Source organism: Corvus kubaryi, unplaced genomic scaffold (assembly GCF_017639235.1).
Source record: "Corvus kubaryi isolate FWS band 111438036 unplaced genomic scaffold, C.kubaryi_AGA036_p1.0 split1-37355, whole genome shotgun sequence".
NCBI classification, from domain to species: domain Eukaryota; kingdom Metazoa; phylum Chordata; class Aves; order Passeriformes; family Corvidae; genus Corvus; species Corvus kubaryi.
In genome coordinates this window covers 3,778,890-3,791,584 of record NW_024582078.1, presented here as the reverse complement: position 1 = coordinate 3,791,584, position 12,695 = coordinate 3,778,890, and the positions used below count along the sequence as shown (strand labels likewise).

Below are 12,695 nucleotides of genomic sequence, written 5' to 3'. Positions count from 1 at the left end.
TAAGGAAATTCCACCTCACAGCTCTGCCTTCCCTGCTCTTCCCTGGCAGCGGGATTCCCAAAGTCTGGCTGGAGACACAAGTGCAGGGATGACCAGGTGAGGGGTCAGTGGCAGCCAGGGGCACATGAACTGCTGGGGTTTGGAATCAGCTGCAGGAAAAGCTGTTCCCATCACTTTATTTCTTCATGAGTTCTCTGTTTCAAATGGCTGGCACTCACAGCAGGAAAAATTCCTTCAGCAGAATCCCTGTAAGCATCCGCCTGGGATGTGGAAAGGAGGCACTGTGTGACACCTGTGCAAAGGGGAGCTCTGCCCAGACTCCTGTCTCTCAGAAATCACCTCTTTTCCTCACTGCTGTTGCCTGTTTCTGTCCTCAATGGCTTTGCTTTAGGCAGGGTTTGTAACCAGGACAAAACACAACCCCTGGCAGTGGAACTCTGGGCGCTCTGCTCTGCTGCTCTCCCCAGATGGAGAGGGGAGGTCTGGGACAATAAAAGGCTTTGTCTTTTGTCTTTGAGGGTTTTCCAAACTTCTGATCAGATGTAGATCAGGTCTTGGGCCAGGTTTAGAGTTGTTGCCTCTCTTGTCCAAAACGTTCTGCTTGTGCCTGGCTCAAAGCCAACCCCCCCTTTCCATGAGCCGCTCGGTGCTGCAGCCCCAGGTGCAGCTCGGTCATCTCTCCCGTCCCTCACTGCTTTATCATCTTGTTCTCCCCATTTCCTGCTGTGATCTATGGAAGGAGGCGCCGTTTCCAAGAGCAGGGGCAGTAAATCATGTGTGCTGAGTGTGTGCAGAATCCGGGTGTGTGGCCGGAATGCCAACGAGGGGGTGCTGCCAAGGAGGAACTGCAGGACAGACCCTGGAGTTCTCTGGGACAAGGCACAGCAGAAATGGCACCGTTTTCCCTTGGTAATGGGGGCCCATTTGCTCCTCTGAGTAACTGAGCTCCCTCTCCATGGAGGCCGATGAAGCAGCCAGGGATCAGAGCCCTGCTCAGGGGAGGGGCTCAGAGCTCTCCGTGGAGATGGGTTCAGCTGGGATGACTGAGAGGCAGAGTTTGGCAGGGCAGGGAGTAATAAACCCCCAGAATGATGTGTGGTTGTGAGGATCTGATGCACAACGATGAAAACCATCAGTGCCTGAGCTGCAGAGACTTCAGATCTGCTGACACCCAGCTGGAGCGGGGCTGCTGAGTTCCCGGTGCCTTCCCAGGACTCTGATCCCAGGGATGCTGGGAGCTCTGGAAAAGGCACAGGAGGAACCTCTGGCTGTGCTTTAGCCCCACACTGCCCTGAGAACCTGCAGCAAACTGAATTTTGGGCCACATTTCCATCCTCTTCGTGCTGCCCTACCTGGATCTAAAAATAACGGCACCGTGCTAAGGAGCCGCTATTACATTTCCTTTGTGGTTCCACCCAGCCACAGCAGAACCAGCTCAGGGCTGTTCTATTCTCCAAATTTCTGGCTGTATTAGCACTGTCAGAATCCCTGATGTATCACCTTGCAGGGAGTCTAAAAGCTTGTCAGTGCCTTACTTTGCATTTTTGTTCTGGGTTCAAAGCTGACGGCACAGCTGAACTGGAATCTTTTCTCTGGGTTGCTGAAAGAAACGTAAGAGAAATCTCATTTTTAAAAAGTATGAAAGGACCATAAAAATAAGCCTTTCACTAAGCTGATCAACTCAGGCTCCGTGTAGCAAAAAGGATTCCGAATGAGTAGCTGATAATACAGGCTTTGGTTTGTGGGAAATGAATCAGAGAGATGGTATTTGAAAGGACTATTTCATTTAGGTGTTTTGGTGGCACAAACCCAGCTACTACAGTCAGAGTGCAGCAAGCTCAAATATTATTTAAAAGTTAATTCATATTTTTAGCATATAATTTCTAATTAACTTGCTGTAGTTATCTTGTTAAATGTCAATTAAATCTGGGAGCATTTCTCACAGGTTTCCTGTATTCATAAAATGTAATTATACAGCCATTGCTTGCGTAGCCCTTATTATTGGTATAATCTACAGCTAAATATATCTCTTACATACTAATTATACATCACTAAGTGCTATATTGATAATCAGTAATTGATTTAGCACAAGCAATTGTCGTGTTACCTCTTGAAATGTCAACCTGAAGGATCTGGAATTAAAAGTTCTGGCCACAACTTGTGGCTGGGGCTGAGCTCGGCTGCCAGCTCGTGCTGGGGAGGGGTTCCTGTGGTGGAGCTGGGTACCCGAGGCAGGTCCTGGTCAGGGATTGGGGCTGGCTGGGATGCAGCTCCTGGAGTGTCCAGGTTTTGTGCTGGAAAAGCGAGGGTGGCTCTGCTGGTGAGAAATGAGGACAAACTGGCCTGAAAAGGAACTCGGCACAAAAATAAGGGAAGAGGCAGGAGAAGACTTGAACAGTTTATCCCCGAAAATCCTTCTTTTGAAATCACAGAAATCCCAGGATGGTTTGGGTTGGAAGGACCTTAAAAATCATCTCAATCCCACCCCTGCCCCAGGCAGGGACACCTCCCACTGTGCCAGGCTGCTCCAGCCTGGCCTTGGGCACTGCCAGGGATCCAGGGGCAGCCCCAGCTTCTCTGGGCACCCTGTGCCAGGGCCTGCCCACCCTCACAGGGGACAATTCTTTCCCAGTATCCAACCTAAATTTCCCTTCTTTCAGTTTATGGCCATTCCCTTTGTCCCATCCCCATCTGCCCACGTTAAAATTCCCTCCCCCCCTTTTCTCTCATCCACTGAAGGATGCCAGTCCTTTCTGAATTCCCGTTGGGCTTTTTGTGCTGGTACCAGAATAAAGGGCAAGGCTTGGTGTGCTCCTCACTGAATCCAATTTCTCCTCCTGCCCAGCTGTGTTTTCCTGGGGCTGTGGGGCCGTGTAGGGCAGGGCTGGGCTGGGTCTGAAGTCACTGTGGGGTTGTCTTGTCACGTCCTGCCCATCACCAGCCCAGCTCCATGGCTGACCTCCCTCCTCTCAGGCAGCATTAATTACAACTCAACAATTAGCAGGAAGTACCTGAAGCCCCAATTAACTGTGATCTGTAACCATGGTGGTCCAGATGAAAAAAGGGAGCAAGAAAAAACAGAAAAGGAAAAAAAAAATCGCCACAGAGAAGCTGAGAAGGCCTTAATTAGATTTGCACATTTGCTGCCCAGCAGTACCTTGGAGCAAATATTATTCCCAGTCTCTCCCAGCCTGTCTCCAGTCTGAGCCAGCTCCTCCCCCCTCGCTGTCTCAATGATATTTACTGCTCCATCAGTGGGAGTTCGGATCCCCCCTGTCCCTTGCCAGCCCGGGATGTGTCTGTGTTGATACTGATGTTATTCCAGCAATGATCTTCCCTTCCCCTGTCACTTTGCATCGCCCATTTCAGGCAGCACAACCTCAGCAAACGAGCAGCAGCCTCTGCCTTTTTCCCATTTGTGCTTTCCCCTCTTGCTGGAAGTGGTATTTAAATTAAACCTCACGTTGTGTTCCTTTCCTTCGCTCCCGTGTTTCCTAAGGCAACCAATTTTATAGATCTGGGAAATGGAATCAATATGAAGTTGGATTGTCCTTATGAGATACTCTTAATATCCCAGGAGACCAGGCTTGGTACACCAGGATTAAGGAAAGGGAAAATTACTGAGGGCAGGGTTCTTTGGAGGGCGGTTTGTGTGCACATCTTGGACAAATACTGAAATGGGGAGAACAGGATCCAGGGGTTCGTGTGGCTTTAATTGAAACCGTTTGTAATCTTCATTCTCTTAAATGACACTTTTTATCTTCCTTGCGATCACATGGTAGGTTCTGCTGTGCATTGAGTTCATAAAATATACAAAAATTCAGTGTTCTTTGGAGAAAATTCATTTTGAGTGATGGGGCAGGGATGGCAATTCAGATAATAACTCTGAATGATGTAAAAATGAGCCCATTCTTCAGAATGTTCAAGCTCTGCAGAGCTCTGTGGCCACCACCAGCTCATTTCCATTTTGCATGAAAACAAATTCTCCAAAACTCAGTGAAAGACTTGCTTATTTCTGAGTAACTTTTTTTATTGATTCATTGAGGACAAAGTTTTCTGGCTCGCTCAGAGCATTCCCTGTGAGCGGGGGAATGTGTTTGCTCACAATTATCCCTTGGTGCTGGTGGTTTCATAACCAGAGTTTGTTAGAAATGAAAACTTAATTGAATTAGGCTGGTTACCCTTGGGGGAGCACTCAGGAGAGGAGAAATGTTCTTTCTGAGGGGGCAGTTCTGCTTTTCTCCCGGCTGGAGGAGCAGCCCCTGCCCAGTCCCTCTCCAGGGACGCTCCCGACCCTTGGTTGCCCCCATTTTTCTGTGGATTTTCTCTTTGCATTCTGTTGGCCTCCTCTTTTTGACCTCAGTTTTTTCTTTTTCCGCTGCCAAACAGCTCCATCAGCTGACCTGGCCCTGCTGCAGTGCTGGAATTTCCTCCTGCCAGGGCTGGCTGTCCCTGTGCTGTCCCTCTGGCCGGGGCAGATGGACTCTCCTTCCCTCATCCCTGCCCATCTCCTCCTCAGGGATATTGATCCAGCCTGAGCAGCAGGATCCCAATTTCCCCCCCAACTGTTCCATGGACTAATCCTTAATGCTGGGGCTTTGCTGTGCTTTCAGTGAGTCTGGTTCCATTTTCCCTCATGGGGAGTGTGGGAAGCAGGAACGCCTTGAGTCGTGAGGAGCCTCCTCCTTAGGGGCAATTAAAATTCTGTCCTCATTTCCTTTTAAAGTGCTCCAACATTCCTGCAAAAGGCCCTTCCCCAGGGCAGGGGTCTCCCCACCAGCTCCTCAGCTGCAGCAGGAATCTGGAATCCAGGCGGAAGAGGGGACAAGGGAGCTTGGCCAGGCCTGGATGGCAGGAGAGGGAAGGGAAGGGGAATTGGAGATGAGGAGTTGGAACAGGAAGAGCAGCAAGAACAGCCAGGGTTGAAGATGATGAAGATCAAGTGCCTAAGATTAGAGCTCTAGGAGTTCTCTCTCTGCAGCATGTGGTGGAATTTTACTCAACTTGCAGCCTTGGCATTTGCCTTTCTATTTTTTTGTAATATATGCTCATCTATTTACCAAATTCTAGGGGGAAAAAAAGGAACTGGGAGTTATATGGATTCAGTGTGCGTAACAAAAATGTGATACCACATATTCCCTGTGAATATTTTCAGGATAAAAAGGCAGAGAGAAATCAGATAAATGCATCAAAAGGAGTCAGCTGTCTGCCAGAGCTTGTTTTAAATATCAAATTAGAATATAATGGTATGCACAGTTTCCATATCAAATCATGACTTTATTGGCAGGGACTGGAAGGTGACGCAACTCCGAGTCCTCCTACACCCCTGGATAATGGATGAAAGAGTGTTACATGGAATAAAAGCAATTTTGGGATCAAATGCAGGCTGAGATGGACATTCCTGTGGTTCAGACAGGGGAGTGGCTCTTCCAGGTGCTGATGGCTCCATGCCCTGGTCACTCCAAGGTGACATCTCCGAGCCATGGGCTGGCCCTTCCTCTGCCTCTCCTGCGCCTGGGAGGGGTTGGGATCAGCCTGAGGGTGTTCATTTGGGGTATCCTGGCAGCTCTAAACCCTGATCTGATGTCAGTGATTTCCCAGAAATGCAGTGATGAGTGTCAGAGTGGATGAGGTATTTCATCTGTCCCATACTGTTGGTTTTCTCAGTAAAAAGGCAGTAATGGAAGCAGAACCTGTGGCAGCAGCCTGTGGAGCAGGTGTTGTTTAAATATCGATGATCTGCTTCTGGTACCATCACAGTTCCAAGCACAGGTGGAGCTCGGGGCTTTACCTGGGCCTGTAAACAGACAACCAAGGAAAGCAAAAGTGATCCCAGCGGGATGTGCCTCTCACCAGGAATGTGGGGCCACCCTCCCACTGCTCTGGGTGATGTCCCCTCGTGGGAAATCCGTGGTGACTGACACAGTGAGGGCCACTGAGAACCACCCGTGGGGTTTTGTGTCCCAGCAGATAAAGATGAGCAGGTTGGGTGGTGATTCCTGAGTGTGATGAGACAATTCCCATGGCAGAGGCAATTTCCGAGGGGTTCCCAGCACAAAGCCCTGCTTTAGGTGCAGTTCAAGGCTGTGGCTCCTTTGGACAGGGGGAGCAAAGACAAAGAAAATGGAAATACTCCTTTCCAGGCGGAAGATATATTGCTGTAATATTTCTGGCGCTTTGGTCTCCATTCCCTGCTGGCAGTCCCAGCTCTCCAGTAGCTGTGGGCTGTCTGTCAGAGCTGCTCTCCCTCACGCACAGAGTATTTGTTAACTCCAACCATTGGAGGCAAAAAGGGAGGTACTGCGCTGGAGAAGGGTTTTACAGATAACTGCCTGAGGCACCAGACATTTTGGAATCAAAATCTGGAAAGCAGAGTCATTATTTCTGTTGTTTTAGTGCCTGCTTTTATTTTCTTTCTTATTGACAAATGTTCCTTAGCCCATCTTGCTGTGGGTGGTTTTCTTCGCATTTGCACTTTACAGAGCTGTTAAAAAAGGAAAGAAGAAAGAAAAAGACTTTATTTAACCATCTTGGCAGTGTGTCCTCCTTCGTGCTCCCTCACCCTTTGCTGTCTCTTTTTTGACTTCTGATCCATGGACAGAGATTCTGGAATCTGCTGCTTTCCTTGTGAGATGGGAGTGGGAAGTGTCTGGGACAAATGGGGGTAGAAGGGAAATTTCTCTTCAGCCCCCTCTGGCAAAGTGTCAAACAAATCCCAGTGTTCGCCTTGCTGAAGAAGCCACCTCGAGGTGTACAAACAGCCCCCCTGGAGGAATGTTTCAGCACTGGAAGAGGCTCCACAGGCCAGGCATGCACTCACCACCCCTGGGAGAGTCCAAAAAATGAGTGGAGATGTGAGACTCCATGATACGGGGTAGTAGGGTCAAAGGTTGGACTTGATGATCTTGGAAGCTCTTTTCCAACCTTAATGAATCCATGATCCATCCCTGTGGGGGTGTGATTTTAGTGACATGCCAGGGCTCGGGTCAGGGCCCTGGAGGCTGTTACAGCAAAGCACTCGGCTTGTGCTGCTCAGGGGTTGGGTTTAGGGTGTAGAGAACACGGAGCAAGTGAATAAAGTGCTGTAAAAATAGGGAGAGAAATAGAGAGGAGATGACAGAGCTGGGACTGCACAAGTCGTTTGTCCCAATGACCTCGGGAGGTCTCAGGTGCCTGGAAGGAATTCATGGTTATTCATGGGCATAATGGTAAAGGGAAAAAAAAGCAAAAGGATGGGATGTGAGGCTCAGAGGAGTAGGAAATGTTTCCTTCCAGCAGCGCAATGAGAGTAGCAGTGATAACCTGCTCCTCCCCTTCCAGCAGCTCGGAGCTGTGATCCCTTTGTGAGCCCCACAAATCAAAAGGACAATCTGTGTGAGTTCAGGAGAGGCTTTGTGCGCTCCTGATGGGGACAGTGACAGAGAACACTCCTGGGACCGGCTCTCCTCGGCTGAAGAGTCTCTGAGCAAGTCCTGACGAAGGAGAGCTTTTCAGGGAGAGGGAACATTTTTCATCAGCTCTCCTCGAAATGCACGGCCGAGTTTTTGGTTAGACAGCCCTCTTAAGGCATCTCGCACTGTTGCAGGGCTGCCGGCGGCTCCAGCCCTGCCGCGGAGCGCAGAAATCGAGCCCTGCAGAGAGCAGCAGCAGTCCGGGTGGCTTTTTGCCGCTGCTCCGCGAAGTCAAGGGCTGAGGGCGCTGAGCCATTCCCTGCTGACCTCCCTCTCCTTTGGGAATGGCACTGGGATGCGGGGGTTCAGCTGCTGTCGTGAGGGACACGGGGAGCAGCCCCCACTCCTGTGAGGAGGGGTTCAGGTCTCTGATTGTCAGAGAAACTGGGGAGGCAGCAGCGGGAGCTGCTCGGGGGTGCAGCAAGAGAGGGGCTTGTTCAGCCTGAGCAGGGGAAGTACATCAGGGAAGGAGGTTTTGTGCACAAACCTCTTGGGAACATCGGTGCTCTGCTCTTAAAAGGACAAAATTTCGCTCGTTATTTCATGTATTAATTTATTTTTTATTTGCATTTCATTCTTTATTGGCAGGACTGACAGACGCTTGATACATCTGAATTGCACGTGTTTGTCTTCTCAGTAAACCCTTAAACCCAGGGTTTAATCTATTGCAGAGGTATTGTGGATTTTAAAAGCTGAACACACTGACTTTCACCCCCCCCTCCGCTTTATAACAATATGAAAATGTAATCTGATGACAGAAACACCTCCAGGTCCTCAAGTCATCCCTTTCACTTGGTAACATTCAGATCAATCTATGTACCAACATTATTAATTGCAGCATTTTATTTGCATTTTTAAACCTGTTTGATTAACCTGCCCTTGCACTGCGGAGCTCAGCGTCTAGACTGACAGATCTGCACAGGAAAATTAAGGATATAAACTTGTTTACCGAGATTAGGTGGAATCTTTGCAGTTCTCTCCGCAGCCTCCCCAAATGAGCTCGAGCCCTGTGAAGACAGGGAAGATCTTTATCGGATTTCTCAGGAAGCGGAGGTCAGGCAGCGGAGGTCTGGCAGCCCTGACTCTGAACTCGCCTTAAATTTCCCCCCTTCCCTGTCAGTGGCCATAAGTGACCCCGCGTTTGCCGGGAGGTGTCCGGCACAGGATGGACCGAGGCTGCGGGGCTGGAGCGGCTCCGGCCGGGGCACCGCGCTGGAGGGGGCTCAGCGACAGCGGCTCCGCGACCCCCGCCCGAGCCGCGGCCCCTTCCCGTCACTGCACGGCCGCCGGCCGAAAAAGGCCGATAAACCCGGCTGCAAACACGTCCCGGGGCGCTTCCCCCTCGGGGTCCAGCGCTCGCTGTGTCCGCCCGGCTCGGGCTCATCCCGGCGGCTCAGGGCGGGGCACGGGCTTGGGGCAGAGGCTGCAGCTCCGGTGCTCTCCTGGGCTCTGCTCTGAGCCCGTCACGTCACAGGGACCGGCCTGACTTCACTGGCAGAGGCAGGGAAGAAGTTTTAATTGCTGCGTTACAATAAACTGGGCGTGACACGTAAATATTGCAAGTGGCGCAAGTTCCCAAAATCACAGCAGCAAATTTCTCTGCTTGTTTCCATCCTGGGCGGGGATGAACAGTTTTTTTCCAATTGGATTGCTACTGTAATAGAAATATTATACTGACAGCCAAGCTTGCTCTCCCACCTAATGCATTTTCAACTTTTTAATGCTGATTTCGGGAAATGTGGCTCCTGCAATTTGCATCCAGCTCTCAGGAAGCGATGCGTTATGAGAACATCTCATGTACCTGCAGAAATCACTTCCACCAATAGCTTTACAGATAGAAGTGCTTTTATTTTAAAAGATGGCTGTGGGAATGGTGGGTTTCTGCTTTAGCCTGTGAATTAAGGGCACTGGGAAGCTCAAACACTTCTGCTGGGAAACGGGAAAGGTCCAGGTGCAGCCTGAGGATCCCAGGGCAGTGAGGAGCGGCCCAGCCTTGCCTTCCTCGTCTGCAGGAATACCACAATTTGCTACCAGAGAGTGAAGTCAGAGCACTGTAAAATCGCCTGCAGTGGGAATTTCATATTGGCACTGGAATGCCCCAAACACCCAGGCACTGTGGATTTGCATTAAAAGAGTTTTTACAGCCAGAGCTGGGGCTTTGGGGGACTGGGCCTTCCAAAGGACTGAAGAGTTTATTAAATTCTGTTTCCATTTGTGCGCAGCCGCATGGTCTGAGAAGCAGATTGGTTGTGAAATTTTCATCAATTGGTCATTAGTGGGTCATCAATTCATAGCTGTGGCTGAGTCTTTCACAAACACAAGAAATGAGGCTGAAGCAGAGCCAGGGTAGGACTGGCCTGGGGTTCCCAAGCCTGGGAGGATGCCCCCAAATCCACAGTTTGGGTTCATTATCGGGGACAGATCTATCAGATGCCTCTGCTGGGGCTGAGCTGTTGCTTCCTATTCTTGCCTGAATAGAAAAGATAAAGTTTTCAGAGCTGTCAGTCTGGGCTCTACAAGAAGCAGTAAAAATAAACTTTAGAAGTAAATCTCAAGCAATTGGAAGAGATGGTGCTTTGATACAGTTTCCTCAAGCCAACTTGCAGCCTAAGCAAAATTATACACAGCCTTTGCCAAGCTCAAGGTTTCCAGAATGCTTTGATTTCCCCCTCCTTTTCCCTGCACTGTTTGGCACTTTCAGGGTGCAGCCCCAGCAGGCGTCACAGACATAACAGGGGTGTAGGAACAGGGATTTTAATGGCAACATGACAGAGACATCACCAGGGATCCAGGGAAGAGGGAAGGGGGCTGGGATGGGGGGAGATAACCCAGAGCTGCAGGAGGCTGAAGGCTGGAGAGGTGTTTTGCCACAAGTTTTATTCATCAGTGGCATTGCTGAGTCAGAGAAGAAGGATCTACATTAAAAGAGCTGCTTTTGGATCACGTCCTAATGCAGACATTTCCTACTGGATTTTTTTTACTGATGCTCCAGCAACCCCCCCAGTCAATTCACAGCAGTGCACAGAGGGAACACAATGAGGAAATGATTCCAGCTGGGAATCTTTGCAGAGTTTTCATGGAGGGCTCTCAGTGCCCACCTGGGATTTCCCCTGTGATAAAAATAAACAAGCTCGGGCCTGACTTCCCAGGCTGGGTTGGGATGCAGAACTCACATCCAGCTGCCTGGAGCTCATGACTTCTTCCTGGGTTTTTATTTTCACTCTTCAGGGCCTTCAGAGGTTGGGAGAGGGCAGAGCCTCTCCCAGAGTTCTCACGCCCTGTCCTGAGCGGGGCTCTGTGGGTGCTGTGGGGTCACCTCAGAGCATCCCGGCCCTCGCACAGCCTTCCCTGGCCCCTTCTCACTCACCACGTTTGTAGTGCCGGGATCTGGGGCACCTGTTGGAAAAGTTGATCCCACTTCCCCACCCGAGGAAGTGACAGAAAAATGCCAGAGTTCCAGGTTACTCCTCCTTGGCAGGAAGCAAAATCTCTCAGCTGCTTTTCCCTGACTCACCCGGCAGGGAGGAGTTCTGGTTTTTAAGGAAGGCTTGGAGAAATCATTGCAGGGCAGGACCAGCACTCGGGTCCTTTAATCTGATAGAATTCTGCACTTGGTGACACAAGGGTTGACTCTGTGCTGTACAGGAGATGACAAATGGAGCGTCAGGGCTGGGGATAAGTCCCCAGCAACGGGAAGCCCTCTTTGGTTCTGCTGTCTCGCTGTGTTACAAGGAACACTCGCCCTGCCTGCAATTTTTTATTTTTTTTTGCTCACAGATTGGCCTGGTGCTCTCACTGGAAAGGAAACAGGAAAAGTTGTACCTCTGGTCTTCCTCTTTGGTTACAATTAATCTGATCTGTGTTCAGCAAGAGCCATTTCCGCTTGTACACACAATGCAGCAGCCTTGCAACTACAGTTCCTTCTACATAAATCAATCTCTGTTTAATTTTAGCCTGTACTGAATTTGACCAAACCCTCAGGAATTGGTTATAAAAGCTCAACAAGTGCAGCTTTTTATTTGGATCAATTCTGAGGGCTGTAGGCAGCTACTCTGTAATGTAATCACTGCTCATGGAAAGTGGAAATGGAATTCTTTATTGTTTATAATGCAAATCAGACAACAAACTCGGAGTCATCTCTGCTGCCTGCATTGTTCCCAGTTCTGGAAACTTCACTTGCAAGTTAAAAGTAGGAAAGTTTTCAGTACTGCAAGAAAGACTCTTATTTTAAAATATTCATTTTTAAATTATTTATCATTTGGCATCCATATGGCTGTGGTGTAACGGGGCTACATTATCTATGGACAGCTAATAACTTTAATTGGGCTTTAACGAGGAAAATGCTTTTTCTGTGTGTGCAGCCACGTGATCCTGCGCTGGTCCTCAGCCACTGAATGAAAATGAGGGGCTTCAAAACTCAGCCAGTTTGGATATTCCAAAGCTCACTGCAGGCAGGAGATCTCCAGTGCTGGGGGTGAATGTCCCTCACCCCAGAGCTTGCTGTGATTGTCATAAATCCCCTGGAGCAGACACTGGGAGAGGTGGGAGAGGCCCTGGGCTGTTGGAAAGCCAAGAAACCTCGATTTTATCAAGAAACAGGGCAGGACTTGGAACGAGAGGATCTTCAAGGCCCCTTCCAGCCCAAACCATCCTGTGATCCCATGAAATTCCACAATCCCACTCTTGGCTTACAGCTTTGGAGGAGTTTTGCATTTCTTGATGAAGCTGAGGCTGGGATTTTATTTTTTTCCAAGTCTTCTCCTACCTGCTAGTGAATGAATCCCAAAAAGATTTCTGTCACTTTACAATGGGAAAGGAGACAGATTGTGCCGTTGCTTCAGCTTTCATTTTAATACCTGCCAATACCACTTTGCAAATCCTGGAGTGTAATGCTAAAAAAAAAAAAGGAGAAGTGTAGCTAACATGAGGTTAAAAAATGTCTTTAGTGTGTAAAATATGAAGCTGGATGACACATAGGCAGCTGCAGATGCACTAATTTGATTTCATGCCTTAGAATCAACTGTTCCCCTGCAATGAAAGGCACATTTACATCCATCTGTCAGAGTAGGTTCCTTGTCTTTCCAGAGCTCCTCCGCTCTTGTTTCACCCCAGGTTTTCATCCCGTGCTCTGCTCATGGGGGCGAGTTTGGAGCAGCTCTTTTTTTTCCCCAGATCTCCTGTGTTTTTCAGGAACTTACAACAAAAATCTATTTATTTTTTACCCCCCCCCCCCCCGCCCTTTAT

The 12,695-nt window shown here is 49.3% G+C and overlaps 1 long non-coding RNA gene across 1 annotated transcript; it reads right to left on the bottom strand.

The window, feature by feature from the left end:
• Window positions 1-5,279: 5,279 nt before the first annotated feature.
• Window positions 5,280-10,946, bottom strand: LOC121657748. The gene is made up of 3 exons (XR_006013707.1): window positions 10,819-10,946; window positions 8,401-8,458; window positions 5,280-6,484 (listed from the first exon to the last, which is right to left on the bottom strand). It is a non-coding gene; the product is annotated as an uncharacterized LOC121657748 (long non-coding RNA).
• Window positions 10,947-12,695: the final 1,749 nt, after the last annotated feature.